Source organism: Peromyscus californicus, unplaced genomic scaffold, assembly GCF_007827085.1.
Source record: "Peromyscus californicus insignis strain IS unplaced genomic scaffold, ASM782708v3 Scaffold_14__1_contigs__length_90479793_seg_1, whole genome shotgun sequence".
Classification (NCBI taxonomy): domain Eukaryota; kingdom Metazoa; phylum Chordata; class Mammalia; order Rodentia; family Cricetidae; genus Peromyscus; species Peromyscus californicus.
This window is the reverse complement of record NW_026294435.1, coordinates 8,344,947-8,359,393: the sequence shown is the minus strand read 5'-3', so window position 1 is coordinate 8,359,393 and position 14,447 is coordinate 8,344,947.

Here is a 14,447-nt window from a genome sequence, read left to right as displayed (position 1 = left end):
GATGATGATGTGCCTGAGGAAGAGGCCTTGAATGAGTCCAATGAACCAACGTAATGAACATTTGCCGGTGGTGCGGATTGGACAAAAGGCTATACTGTGTGACATACTGCAGCTCCCAATGCCACTAGGATGAGTGAAGAGGTGTTGGAGAGGTGGGAAGAACAGAGGAGAGAGGTAACTTTTGTTTGCTTTGTTTTGTTTTTAACTATTTTTTGAGGGGCATTTCTTTTGGTGGGACACTGCAGGGATGAGAGGTGGATATGGAGTTAATGGGAGATGATTGAATTTGGGGTACATGAGGTGAAATTCACAAAAAATCAATAAAGAATTATGTTATTAAAAGAAAATAGATTGTTTTTCTTTCATAATGTATCCTGATTATGGTTTCCCATCCCTCCACTCCTCCCAGTTTCTCCCCATCTCCCCTCCCATCCAGATCCACTGTCTTTATGACTCTTATTAGAAAACAAACAGGCCTCTTAGGGATAATAATAAAATAAAATAAGATATATAATACAATATAATGAAAACTAACACACTGAAATAGTACAAAACAAATAAACAGAAGGAAAAGAGCCCAACAGAAGGCACAAAAGACAGAGACCCATTCAATCATACATTCTGGAATTCCATAAAAACACTGAGCTGCAAACCATAATATATACACAAAGGACCTGATCAAGACCCATACAGACCCTGCACATGCTGTTTCAGTATCTGTGAGTTCATATGTGCTTTGACCATGTTGATTCAGGGGAGCTTGTTTTCTTGATGTCTTTGATCCCCTTTAGCTCTTACATTCTTTCTGCCTCTGCTTCCACAGGGTTACCTAAGCCCTGAGAGAAGGTCTTTGAAGAAGACATCCTGCTCAGAGCTAAGTGTTCCAAAGTCTCTCGTTCTTTGCATAATGTCTTGCTGTTAGTATCTGTATTTGTTCTCATCTGCTGCAAGAGGAAGCATCTCTGGTGATAGCTGAGCAAGGCACTGATCTATGAGTATAGAAGAATGTCATTAGGAGTCATGTTAGGCTACTTTTTTTTAGACCAGTAGTATTTGGATTTCCCCTAAGTCTCTGAGCTATAGGTTCTTGGCTGTCCAATCAGTATAAGGTATGGGTTCCATCTCATGGAGTGCCCCTTAAATCAAGCTAGATATTGGTTGGTTCCTCCCACATGATGTGTGCCACCATTGCACTAGTATATCCTGCAAGAAGGACACCATTGTCAATCTGAAGTTTTGCAGCTGGGTTTTTCTTTACATTTTTGTTTTGGTAGCATACATAGTACCTTTCTGTTAGAACATAGAGGTGAAAGCACTAGGCAGGCACCAGGTCAACTTCTTCATAGTCAATGAGTTGTGTAGGTGTTGTATTGTAGTCAGTTTGTGAGGAACAACCTATAGTCTTGGCAACAGTCTGGGGGAATTATCATGGTACCTATTTGGCCTACAACTCAATTAGATGTAGCCCAAGCCCAGTACTAGAAGTTTTATTTGGTGACAAGAGATACCTAGTTGGGACTCTGTCTCCCCATTATTTGATGATTTCAGTTAAGTTGCATATATATATATATATATGGAAGCTTCTACTGTATTAGGTTTCCATACTATTCCCTCAAATAGTCCTGAATTTAGCAAACACTAAAAGAAATGTTCAACAACTTTAGTCATCAGGGAAATGAAAATCAAAACTACTTTGAGATTTCATCTTATACCTGTCCCAGTGACTAAGATCAGTAACACAAGTGACAGCTCACACTGGTGAGGATGTGGATTAAGAACACTCATACACAGACACTATGGAAATCAGTGTGGCAGTTAAGTAACTGTGGTAGTCCCTCAGGAAGATGGGAATCTAATCTACTTCAAGATCCAGCTATACCATTCTTTGACATATACCCAAATGAACGTATACCGTGTTCATTGCTGCTCTATGCATAATAACCAAAAATTGGAAACACTGTAGAGGTCCCTCAGTAGGTAAGGAAATGTGATACTACTCAGCTGCTAAAAAAAAGAAAAAGAAATCATGAAATTTGCAGGTAAATTAATGGAGCTAGAAAAAAAATCATCCCAAGAAAGGTAACCCAGATACAGAAGGAGAAATATGGTATGCATTCATTTTATATGGATATGAACTATGTGGATAACCAATCTTCAATCTATAGAGCCAGAAAGGTTAGGGATAGATAGAGTAAATGACGCGGGTGAACAGATAGATCTCATTAGAAGATGGAAATAGAACAGATAGTTATGAATGGATGAGGGGACTGAAACAGGAGCAAATATGGAATTTCAGATTTTAGAAGCCTAAAATCAAATCACTGAAAATTAACAGCAAAAGATTCCTCTCATGGTTTTAAACCTTTTTGGTTAGTTTCAGCTGGGAAAGATTGATGTTAGTTCTTGCCCCCATTGTAGATTAGTAATGTCTATTTTGCTGTCTTGAAACATGAGAATATTTTTTTCAATACAGTCTAACATATCCAAAATTTAGATATTGTATGATGCACCTGAGATTTTATATACATATGATTAGTGTGTATATATATATGTATGTATATAATGAGCAGTTCATATATATACATATATGTGTATATATATGTGTGTATATATATATATATATATATATATATATGTTATCAATAGCTGACAAGAAAAAATACAGACCAAAAAGTAGCCTTTACTAAAGATGTCACTTAGGATTTTTCTGTTTCTGAGGGATGCTAAAAGTGGAAATGTGTTTCTCCTTAAATGTCAGCAATTGTCAATCTACAGATGGAAATATTGAATTTTCTCTGAGCCTCATTATAAGCCATTTGCTAATGTGTAAATCTGAAGCCCTTGAGGGAATCAGGAATGCACATGTTCCCCAGAGCGAGTCACTTGTATATGTAGATCTCTGTTAAGCAGAGATGTATCAGGCATCGGCAGGAGAATCACATCCAACTACAGCATGTTGTGGTGATTTCACAGCTGCAGGTGCTCAAGAGCACAAATTACTTCAGCTAAGGCTGCCATTAATCTGATCTCAAAATCCCTTCTGCAGTAGAGCCTGTGTAAATACAAAACCACCACAATTCCAAGATTTATTTTTACCCACTTTGTTCCACTTAGTGACAACTATGTCCCCTTCCAGGGATCTGTTCCATCTGAAATTCAGTAGTCATGCTTATCTAAAGACCCTCATTTTAGAAGCTTCTAAGCCTATGTTCACCTTGACGAATATATGCAGAGATTTGCACCAGCTTTTCCAACCACATATAAGATGAATTCTCCAAATAAATACAAAGGCTTTCTCAAATGCTCATTGTCTGCTGCTGCAAACAATTGGAAAACAATTGTTCTTTGAAGTCAGATGATATTTTAATGTAGATGCTTCTGACTTGTAAGGGGCTGCATTTGCATACTGCTTCTAGCAAGTTTTTCAGATGAAACATCAGCACAAGAATGTAAAACACACAGACCACAAGTCCATGATAAGCACCACATTAAAAGCAAAGTTTAGCAATCAGTAGAGAATTAGAGCACACACAGTGTGTTCCAGAGAGAGTCTTTGGACATGACCCCAAGCGCCTTTGAAATGAGGGGCTTGGCATTTTCCCTCTCATTCCACTCTGATGCCTTTCTGCTTGGTTCTTTCTCTGTCATTTTTGCTCCTTCTGGGAGTCTATCTTCTGCCATGAATTTAAGAGCTACTCCCTACTCCCCGTGAAGCCTGACTAGAGAGTATTATTATTGAATACATTCTCCTCTCGGTGATTTGAACAACAGTAAAACCAGAAGTTTCCATTTTTAAGCTTCTTCTATGTTTCTACTTATTTTCTACCAAGAGAAATCTTCATGAGTCCCTAAAATAGGAAGTTTGGGGTCCTAGTTTTATAGGGAAAGAAAGTGAAGTAATAAAACTAAATTCTCCAGAGGTTGTTTTATTGTACAGGATTCTTTTGGCTATCCTGGGTCTGGAGGCATCATGATCCCTGACTTCAAGCTCTACTATAGAGCTACAGTAATAAAAACAGCTTGGTACTGGCATAAAAAATCAACATGTGGACCATGGAATTGATTTGAAGACCCTGACATTAATCCACACACCTATGAACATACACTTTTTGACAAAGAAGCCAAAACTGTACAATGGAAAAAAGAAAGCATCTTCAACAAATGGTGCTGGCATAACTGGATATTAACATGTAGAAAGCTGTAAATAGATCCATATCTGTCACCATGCACAAAACTTAGGTCCAAGTCAATCAAAGACCTCAACATAAATCCAGCTACTCTGAACATGCTAGAAGAGAAAGTAGGAAGTAGTCTTGAACACATTGGCATAGGAAATCTCTTCCTAAATATAACACCAGTAGCACAGACACTGAGAGAAACAATCAAACAATGAAACCTCTTGAAACTGAGAAGCTTTTGTAGAGCAAAGGATATGGTCAACAAGGCAAAGTGACAGCCTACAGAATGGGAAAAGGTCTTCACCAACCTCACATCTGACAGAGGACTGATATCCAGAATATATAAGGAACTCAAGAAATTAGACATCAAAATGCCCAACAGTCCAATTAAGAAATGGGCTATAGAACTAAACAGAGAATTCTCAACAGAGGAAACTCAAATGGCTGAAAGACATTTAAGGAATTGCTCAACATCCCTAATTATCAGGGAAATGCAAATCAAAACAACTCTGAGATACCACCTTATGCCTGTCAGAAAGGCTAAGATCAAAAACACTGAAGACACCTCATGCTGGAGAGGATGTGGAGCTAGGGGAACTCTCCTCCACTGCTGGTGGGAATGCAAGCTTGTACAACCACTTTGGAAATCAATATGGTGCTTTCTTAGAAAATTGGGAATCAATCTCCCCCAAGATCCAGCTATACCACTCTTGGGTATGCTCAATCATACCACAAGGGCACTTGTTCAGCTATGTTCATATCAGCATTGTTTGTAATAGCCAGAACATGGAAACAACCTGGATGCCCTTCAACTGAAGAATGGATAAACAAAATGTGATACATATACACAATGGAATACTACTCAGCAGAGAAAAACAATGACATCATGAGGTTTGCAGGCAAATGGATGGATCTAGAAAAATCATCCTGAGTGAGGTAACCCAGACTCAGAAAGACAAACATGGTATGTACTCACTCATAGGAGGATATTAGATGTAAAACAAAGATGACTAGACTGCTACTCACAACTCCAGGGAGGCTACCTAGAAAACAGGACCCCAAGACACAGGAATCACCCAATGACAGAGAAATGGATGAGATCTACATGAACAACATGGACGTGAGTGGGGGTAATGAAGGGCAAGGGTCAAGAGAAAGAGAGCTTAGGGGAGCTGGAGATCCCAGCTGGATCAAGAACAGAGAGGGAGAACAAGGAATAAAAGACCATGGTAAATGAAGACCACATGAGAATAGGAAGAAGCAAAGTGCTAGAGAGGCCCCAGAAATCCACAAAGATACCCACACAACAGACTGCTGGCAATGGTCGAGATACAACCCGAACTGACCTACTCTGGTGATGGGAGGGCCAAACACCCTAATTATCGTCCTTGAAACCCCATCCAATGACTTAGGGAACCGGATGCAGAGATCCACGGCCAGGCCCCAGGTGGAGCTCCAGGAGTCCAATTGGCGAGAAAGAGGAGGGTTTGTATGAGCAAGAATTGTTGAGACCAAGGTTGGATAAAGCACAAGGACAAATAGCCAAACTAATGGAAACACATGAACTATGAACCAATAGCTGAGGAGCCCCCAACTGGATCAGGCCCTCTGGATAAGTGAGACAGTTGATTGGCTTGATCTGTTTGGGAGGCATCCAGGGACCGGGTCCTGTACTCAGTGCATGAGCTAGCTCTTTGAAACCTGGGGCCTATACAGGGACACTTGGCTCAGCCTGGGAGAAGGGGACTGGACCTGCCTGGACTGAGTCTATCAGGTTGAACTCAATCCTCAGGGGAGTCTTTGCCCTGGAGGAGATGAGAATGGGGGGTGGGCTGGGGGGAAGGGAGAGGAAGAGGGGGAGAACAAGGGAATCCGTGGCTGATATGTAAAATTAAATTAAATTATAAAAAAAAGAAAAAAAAAGAACTTCTCAAGTCATGCAGCTAATGCACAGCAGAGCCTGGTCTTCCTGTCTCCAAATCCAGGTTTCTTGATGATATACTGAGTCTCAAGGATGACTGAAGAGAAATCATCTCAAATTTCCAGCTGCAGCTGTCCAGGGCCCTTCATAGCCAGGAATTAGTACATGCATAGCCCCCTTTTAAGCTCATAGAAACTACTCATCATATAAAAATGGAAATGTTTCATATGACATGTATAATTACTATATTAAATAAAATGTTTAATATTATTTTACAGACACGTTGTACAAATAGATGTTTAACGCTGTCAATCACTTCCTAACCATGTTGGGCTATGGCTCAGTATTACATTAATTTTCATCGTTGGTGTCCTCTCCGGTCTTCTTCTTTTTTTTTTTTTCTGCGTCTGTGTGTGAATGTTTGCTACAGTGACTCACCAAGACATGCTTTTTAACTTTTATTTTAACTTAGCTTCCCTTTGTGGCAAAACTGGAAAAATTTCTGTCCCTTCTCTCCATAAATCTTTTTTGTATTTTTTACTCCCTCACATTTTTCTCTACTCTGTTGCACTCCCCCCTTTTCTTTCACTAAGGCTTCTCTAGAAGAGTGGAAGAAGTATTCACAGGACAGCATCCACAGCTCTGAGCATCTGAACTATCTCCACGTCCCCTGCCTATACCGTTAATGGTCCCTGCTTGGCACCAGTACAGTTACAGGGATTCTTCGTCAGGTAGCCTCTAGTGACCACTTTTCCTAGTCCTTTTACATCCATTAGTTGACTTCAGGGAGCAACACTAAAAGCATTTCCTTCGACTCATCTTTTAACCAACTCTCGGAATGAGGAAATTTTCTATTCCTTTTCTCTCCAGAGAGCAAGTTATTTTAGGGAGAAATAACATGTTTGCTGGAGGAGAACTGCCTTGACTATTCTCTCCATAAATGAAATAATTCTAATTCTAACCTGTGTCCTAATGTGGTTACTTTAAAGATTTTATTCTTCTTGACTCCTAAGTATTAATAGATTGTTTGTGAGGAGATTTGTTACCAAATCAAGTGAGTTGTGTAAAATCTGAGTAGCTAATTAGATTGGTCAAATTGTCCCAACTTCGTGTTTTCTCAGGTTTATAGGAAATTATACAGATGCTGATTAATAGTGAATTAATTAAATGTTTAGCTCATTTGAAATGTGTTATCCACTAACTATCAGTAGGTATAGCCTTTCTTATGACATAAACAACATTTTGGATAGAAAATTGGTTATCACAAGGGAGTTTGAAAATAAATGAAAAAGCAAATTACATTAGATAAAAAGGGAATTTTAAAATTTATTTTAACTACTATATAAAATTATAAATATGTTACATATATGGAACATATGCAGTATTTCAATACCTGTATATATTTGTAATGTTGAAATTACTTCTCTCTCCTCCTATAGTAACTATTACTTAATTGCAAAACCATCCAATTCCTTTCTCCTAGATTTTTAAAATATAGTATGTACTCTGATTTTCTACAATGAGTAACTGTGCCATATCACACTAGAACTTTTTTGCCTATGTATGTGTTTGATGTGTACACATGTGTACATGTATGTTTGTCTGTGTATACGCAATGTGTGTGTTGGTGTTTCTGCAGGTGGAGGCTGGAGGTTGGTATTGAGTGTCTTCCTCAGTCACTCTGCTCTTTATTCCCTGATACAGGGTCTTTTGCTGAACCCAGAGCTCACAGCTTCAGTTACTAGCCAGCTTGCCCTGGAGATTCCGTGTGTCTGCACCCAGAGAGCACAGGTTACAAATTTGCTTCTAGGCAGCCCTTGCTTTATGCATGTGCCTGGCATCCAAACTGTTCCTCACACTTACAGGGAAGTGCATTATCCACTATGCTTCTTCCTAACCACACAAGAACTTTATATACCCATTGTACATAAGTGTTGACCTCTTTTTTTTGCCAGTAGATTATTCAAGTTTGTGCTCTCAAAATAAACCGTAGAAAGCAAGATAAAAGGAGATAATAGTCATTCAAATTCTATATCTTTCTTGAGTACAGAAATGTGATTATGGTCATCAGTTAGACCCTCCATGCTTCAGATGATTAAAAACAATTTTGAGGCTCAATGAACAATATGAATAACTACACAAAATGGAATATTGCTTTGAGAACAGTAAAGAACTCAATAAATTTTCTATGGTTTTTGACAAAACATCGTTTTTTTATGATTAGTGGAGCATGAACTATGCATGAAAGAAAGAAGATACTAATTCATCTAAAAGATAAAGTTGTGTTTCTTAGATTTGTATTGCACCACATCTCTTTAAAGCAGGGAAATGATTGTTTATGAAAAATCCTTGCGCTTAAAACTGTCATTCAACTTGTCAGGATGACCAAAGTGATCACTGAGAAAACAGCTTTTCAGGAAACAGGTTCACACTGAGAAGAAATGGTGCAGGATTTGAATTCAGTTGCTTCATCCACACCGAGTAGCTCAGGGACACTTTAAGGTGGAGGAGAAACTTGGTGTCTGGAAACTGAGCATTTCAGTGATGATACTCCAGCCAGCACTGTTTGTGCTGCTCCTGATTAATGCTGGGCACTGTGCAGCTTGGATTTCCCTCAGTGCCCTGTATTATTACACCTGAACTATTTGAATTGCAGCTGGGAAAGGAGAAATCATTTAGTTCCCTCAATTAATTTTGCATGTGCATGACTTCCCAAAGAAAACTAATGCCCTTCCAGCTTATCTAAATAATGGCCAGTCAGTGGTAGACATCGTGGTTGGCACTGCATGCTGAGAAAAGCAGACTTCCTATGTCATAACAAGAAAACCCTATCGAACATGTTTGTAGCTTCAAAGGAATGTTTTTGAGTTGTCAAAAGCGCTATGACACAGTCCAAACACAAATTGATCTAAACAGTAGACACCACTTCTGCTGCTACAACGATTCCTTAATTAAAAACTGGAACTTGGGGACTAGAAAGATGCCTGCCTGGTTGAGAGCACTGGTTGTTCTTCCAAAGTACCCAGGTTTGAGTCCCAGCATCAAATGGCAGTACACAACCGTATTTCCCATACAGACATACATGCAGGCAAAGCACCATATACATAAAATAAAAAAAAGTATTAAAAAATTGTGACTTAGATTTGAAAATAGAAGCCAAGACCCGGGACTGATTTAAATTTTACAATTATTCTTAGAGCTGAATCTAAGTTTCTTGAAAAATAAACAACTAGGGCAACATTTTCAATACCTGGAATCCTGTAACTAAACATATTAAATTAACAAAAGCCTCCTAAATTCATAAAAATCAGATGCTGTGAGAAAGCTAGTTCCTTTTAAACTGGAAACTGTCACAACGTTCACAGAAAAGAGAGACACTTAGAAGAAAGACTCCTAACTGTCATTTTCCCTACATTTTAAGAACCAAAAGTGTTGTGTTATCAAGATTTGGGATCCCTTCTGTAAGTTACTTTGCCACAAAGAACAAAGAGTTCACAGTAATATAATTTATTCAAAGTTATGCTTATCTTTTTGTAAAAGTAATTATGCTATGCAAGCTACTACATTCTTCAATAATTTTACAAAGTAACCAGCAAGACTGAGCTGGCTGGAGAAAAAAATGTAGTTTATCAAAAATTAAAATCTCCATGAGCTGATAATTATGGGTTTGTTTCATAGAATATGTGTGCATGTGCATGTGTGTGCATGCATGCATGGGTGTGTGTAATGTGGTGTTTTCCTTTGTGTTGTAGTTTGAATGTGAAATGTCCTCCCACAGGCTCCAGTATTTGAACATGTGTCCTCAGCTGCTGGTGCTGTCCGGACGTTAAGGAATCCTTAGGTGTAGCCTTGCTGAGGAAGTGTGTCATGAGAGGCAGTCGTGGAGACTTTAAGCCTCCCACTTCCTGTTGTCTTTCTCTGCTTCCTTTCTACAAATGAGAATCTGATCTGCCAGCTTCTTCTACCTGAAGTCATGCCTTTCCTACCTGTCCCCATGTTTTCTCCACCATGATACAGTAAATCAACGCTGGAGCTTAAGCTACAATAAACCCTTTTACTCCTATAAATTGCTTTTCTTTCCCATTATTTTTATCACAGAAGCACAGTAATCACATGCCCTTAGCAGAAAGCTGCATGGTCTAGCTTGGCTTGAAAATGCTCCCCAAGATGTGTTCTCTGCAATCTGATAAAGTTGCACTGCCACACTTCTTTTTTTCCATTTATATGATAATATAATTACAACTGTACAATTTTAACAATAAAAATGAAATAATAATATTTTTATTTTATATTAGCAAATGCAAAGTCACTTTAAGGGAATAATTGGTAAAATATAAAAGGAATAAATTGCAAATTTTAAAGTTCAGTGGAGGGCTAACTAGTGATTACATTACTCAGTGTTTCTTTGCAGGTTCCCTACATTGAACTCTGAAGTTTAACATTCTGATAAAAATCTCTCCAATTTTACGTCAGTTAGTCACACTAATTGTCTGTGGCAACATTGTCGCTTCCTCACAAACAACATTTCTCATGTCATGCCCTTGTCTACAGGTAATATTAGCAGATGTGTTGGTTACAGAGGAGCAATGTGGTAAGGGTAGACACAAGGCTCTTGACAACTGTCAAGATATAGTCAAGACCTACACCTGCTGTCTGGATGAAGTTATCACCATGTCCCAAATGTCCTTCTCATGTGACTCCTATAACAAAGTCAAATGAGAGACGGTGTGCAAGCGAGAACGTTCCAAACTGTTGATATTTAGAAGTATATTGGTGAAATTCAAAGAAATGGTGCTTTAATTATTTTCCATCTACTGTCATTGTCATTGAAATTTTTACAATTTAATCAAAATATCATGATGCAAACCATGTAACTCTAATTAACTTTGATTTACTGTTCAACATCTTTGAGAGACTGTGGTACAATAACAATATTTCTCCCTCCTGTTTTCTCCCTCCCACATATTCTTCTTTGCTTTCTTTCAAAATTAATGACCTCTTTTTTCACTGTTATTACATGCATATATGTATATGTATACACATATATATTTTTAAATACAACCTGTTCAGTCTGTATAATGCTGTTTGTACTATGATTTCAGGGGTGACCATTTGGATAAATAATTGGTATGTTCTTAATTGAAGGATGCTATTTATTTCACTCTGAAAATTCCTTAGTTCTCTGAAGTTCTTTGAGGCTTCATGGCATGTTTATTGGCGTCATCCTTATTCAGCTCCTATGTAGACAGTCATATTGATGAGACATTATGGGTGCAGCTTCTGACATCCCTAGGGGACACAATCTCACAACACATTCCCCAATCTTCTGGCTCTTAGCAGTCTTTCCTCCCCACTTCCACAAATGTTCCCCAAGCCTCTGATTGAGAAATGTTCTCTATATGCATCTGTTGGAACTGGGCTCCGAAACTCTTTATTTTTATTGGTCTGGTTATTTTGTTATTTTGTAATGATCTCTATCTGTTGCAAAGAGTTTACTTGATGAAGGATGAGGACTGTATTTAGCTGTGGGTATAAAGACAAATGTTTAGATTGTTGTTAGGGATTATGTTAGTTTAGTGAATTAATGGTTGTAAATTCTCCTCCAATATCTGCTCATCCAGCATGTATCTAGCTTCCGTATTTATGCATGAACTCTTTAGTAGATTAAACTTTTTTCCTCTTTCCTGTTTATCTCTTAAGTCTCATTTAGTACCTAACCTATAAAAGCCATGGTTGTCCACAGATATTTAGTGAGAGAATCAGGAAGTTAATGAGTAACTATCAATACTTGTCTGATGGATGGATATGAACAAACGAGACTCAAGCAATGGTATAGGTCTATGAGAACTAGCCTATAGTTTCGGGCTATCTCGTAGCCAGGCTCTAATTTTTAATAAATATAGTATATTTCATATTATTGAGATATCATCCTGTATTCATAAAATAACAAGACTTTTCAACTAGTTCTTGTTTAAACAAATAGTTTAAACAAACATTCTATGGCCACAGTAGTAAGTCACCCAGTAGGTTGAGTTTACAGACTTTTTCCTCTACAAGAAAATAAACCGTTGTAAATACACTACAATCATCAGACAAGTATAGGAATCTGATGTGTTAAAGATTATTGAATTTTTTCCATCCCCGAACAAGAATATGCTCAAGATAGCTAATTACAGACATTTAGTGCACAATAACCTAATGAAATAAAACTCAGAGAAATTACCAATATTCTCTAATTGTGTGGTTCTAGGTAGCCATGACACATTGTTTTGTGTGCATATCTGTGTTTCTCTAATTGTTCTCAATAGAAATTAGTATATTGAATTATGAGGTGTGTTAAAGAACGTACATAATTAATGAAAGTGAATTTGTCTGGGCTTTAGCATTGCTCTACACAGAGTCAAAATGCTGAGATACTAGAACCACTGTTTCAGCACAAAATAGTAGGTTTAAGCATCACTTGGAAGATCTGAGGTTTAACACATTGTACAAAATCCATAAATTCCACCCTAACAGGAAGGTGGATATTAGAGAACAATAAGTGCATGATCTTGTACCATGAGGAGTATCCAAATAGGAAAGAAATTAAGCCTTATATGAAGCCCAGAAGACATTAAATTATTTGGAAGCATGCCCTCTTGTGGTGTAAGATGTTCACTGGTGACCAGTAAGAAGTGAGGAAGCACAGTGTCTATGTGGAATCATTAGAGCAGCGGTTAGCACACTGAGGTCATCTCACATCAGGTGGTATACTGCAACAGTGCAGCTCACAAAGGTATGTGTGTCCTTTATTTTTAGAAAAGAAACATCTTAGAAATTGATGCAATACAATCAGCTCCTTATTAAATTAACTTTCGCATCTCTAAACCTCTTGTAAAATGGAAGTTAATGGGTTTTTTTTTGCCTAATATTACTTATTCATTTGAATGAAAATTCACACATTTTAAAATGCTTAACTTTCCTTTATTTTCACTCTATATGGGGGATTTGCAGTTTTTAAGATACACAATATTTATTTTTGTCTCTGAGATGATTCTCAAGCAAGAACATATGACTGTTAAGTATTCTGTTTGTATTTCATGAGCATTAAATTTCTTATTGAAGAATTCATGGTGAAGCCACTTTTGTGATTAAAGATGAATCATTTTAAAGACGTGTACAGTGTAAACTACACTTACTTAAAAGTATTATTGGCTAAAACAGAGGAGTAAACTAAGGTTAGCCTACTGAATGATTTTAAATGAAATGGGGAAACCAGGAAATAAAATCTAACCAATCAATAGAGTGAAACCATGTTTTTGTTTTTTGTTTTTTTTAAAAAAAATGAGTCTTTGGAAACTTAGTCTGAGCAACAATGCAGTATTCATTTTCCCTTTAAAGTTTAATGTTTCTATTTTTTTAAATGAAAATATATTTACATCGTTTCCCTTTTTCCCTTTCCAAGCCCAGTTTGTGTACGTGTATGCATGTGTGCCTGTGTGTGTGTGTGTGTGTGTGTGTGTGTGTGTGTGTGCGCGCGTGTGTTCCTAAATACAGAAATACAATCTGATCAGTTCACATAATATACCTGTATGTATACTACTTCAGAGATAACCACTTGGTCTTGGAACTCTCCTCAGGGTAACACTAATTCCTCCTCCTCTCAGAAGAGAGCAAGTGGTCATGTAGTATCAGCCACAACTGATACAGCTACAGTGTAACTCCTGCACCCAAGACTTCTGAGACATCATGGGAGATAGGAGGAAAAACATTTAAGGACAGAGGAACAGATGTCAGCTGTAAGACTGCTTCTTCTGGAAGAACTGGGAAAGCTACACCCATGATATCTCGACATGATTTAAAAAAAAACACTAATTAAGTAGCATTTATTATGCATGGCTTTAGATATGATTAAAGAGAATACACAGCAAGAGTGCTCTCTGTGTGTGTGATAACTGAATGTGTGCATGTTACAGATACAATAATTCTACGCTTATTGGAAAATGATGAGATCATAGCAGATCAAATGGAATCTTCAATGACTCTTTTTGCCAAGCATAGGGTTTTTAGGTTGAGACATGCTAATTCACAAAACAATTAATAATTTTCTAGAAATTACAATGGGATGAAATGAAAGTATACTGAGAATTACAATTTCTAGAGAGAATGAAGAAGTAGACACAGGTAAACTTTATAAAGTACCTCAAACCTCATGAAAATAATACTTCTTTTTGCCTTTGGGCATTCTGGAAAATTCACCATTTAAATTCTAAACTCCTTATGAGATATATTTATCTCAGTTCATTACTGCTTGTTGTTGAAAACCTACTAGATACTGGACCAATTTGGTCCACAATTTCAAGAATGTA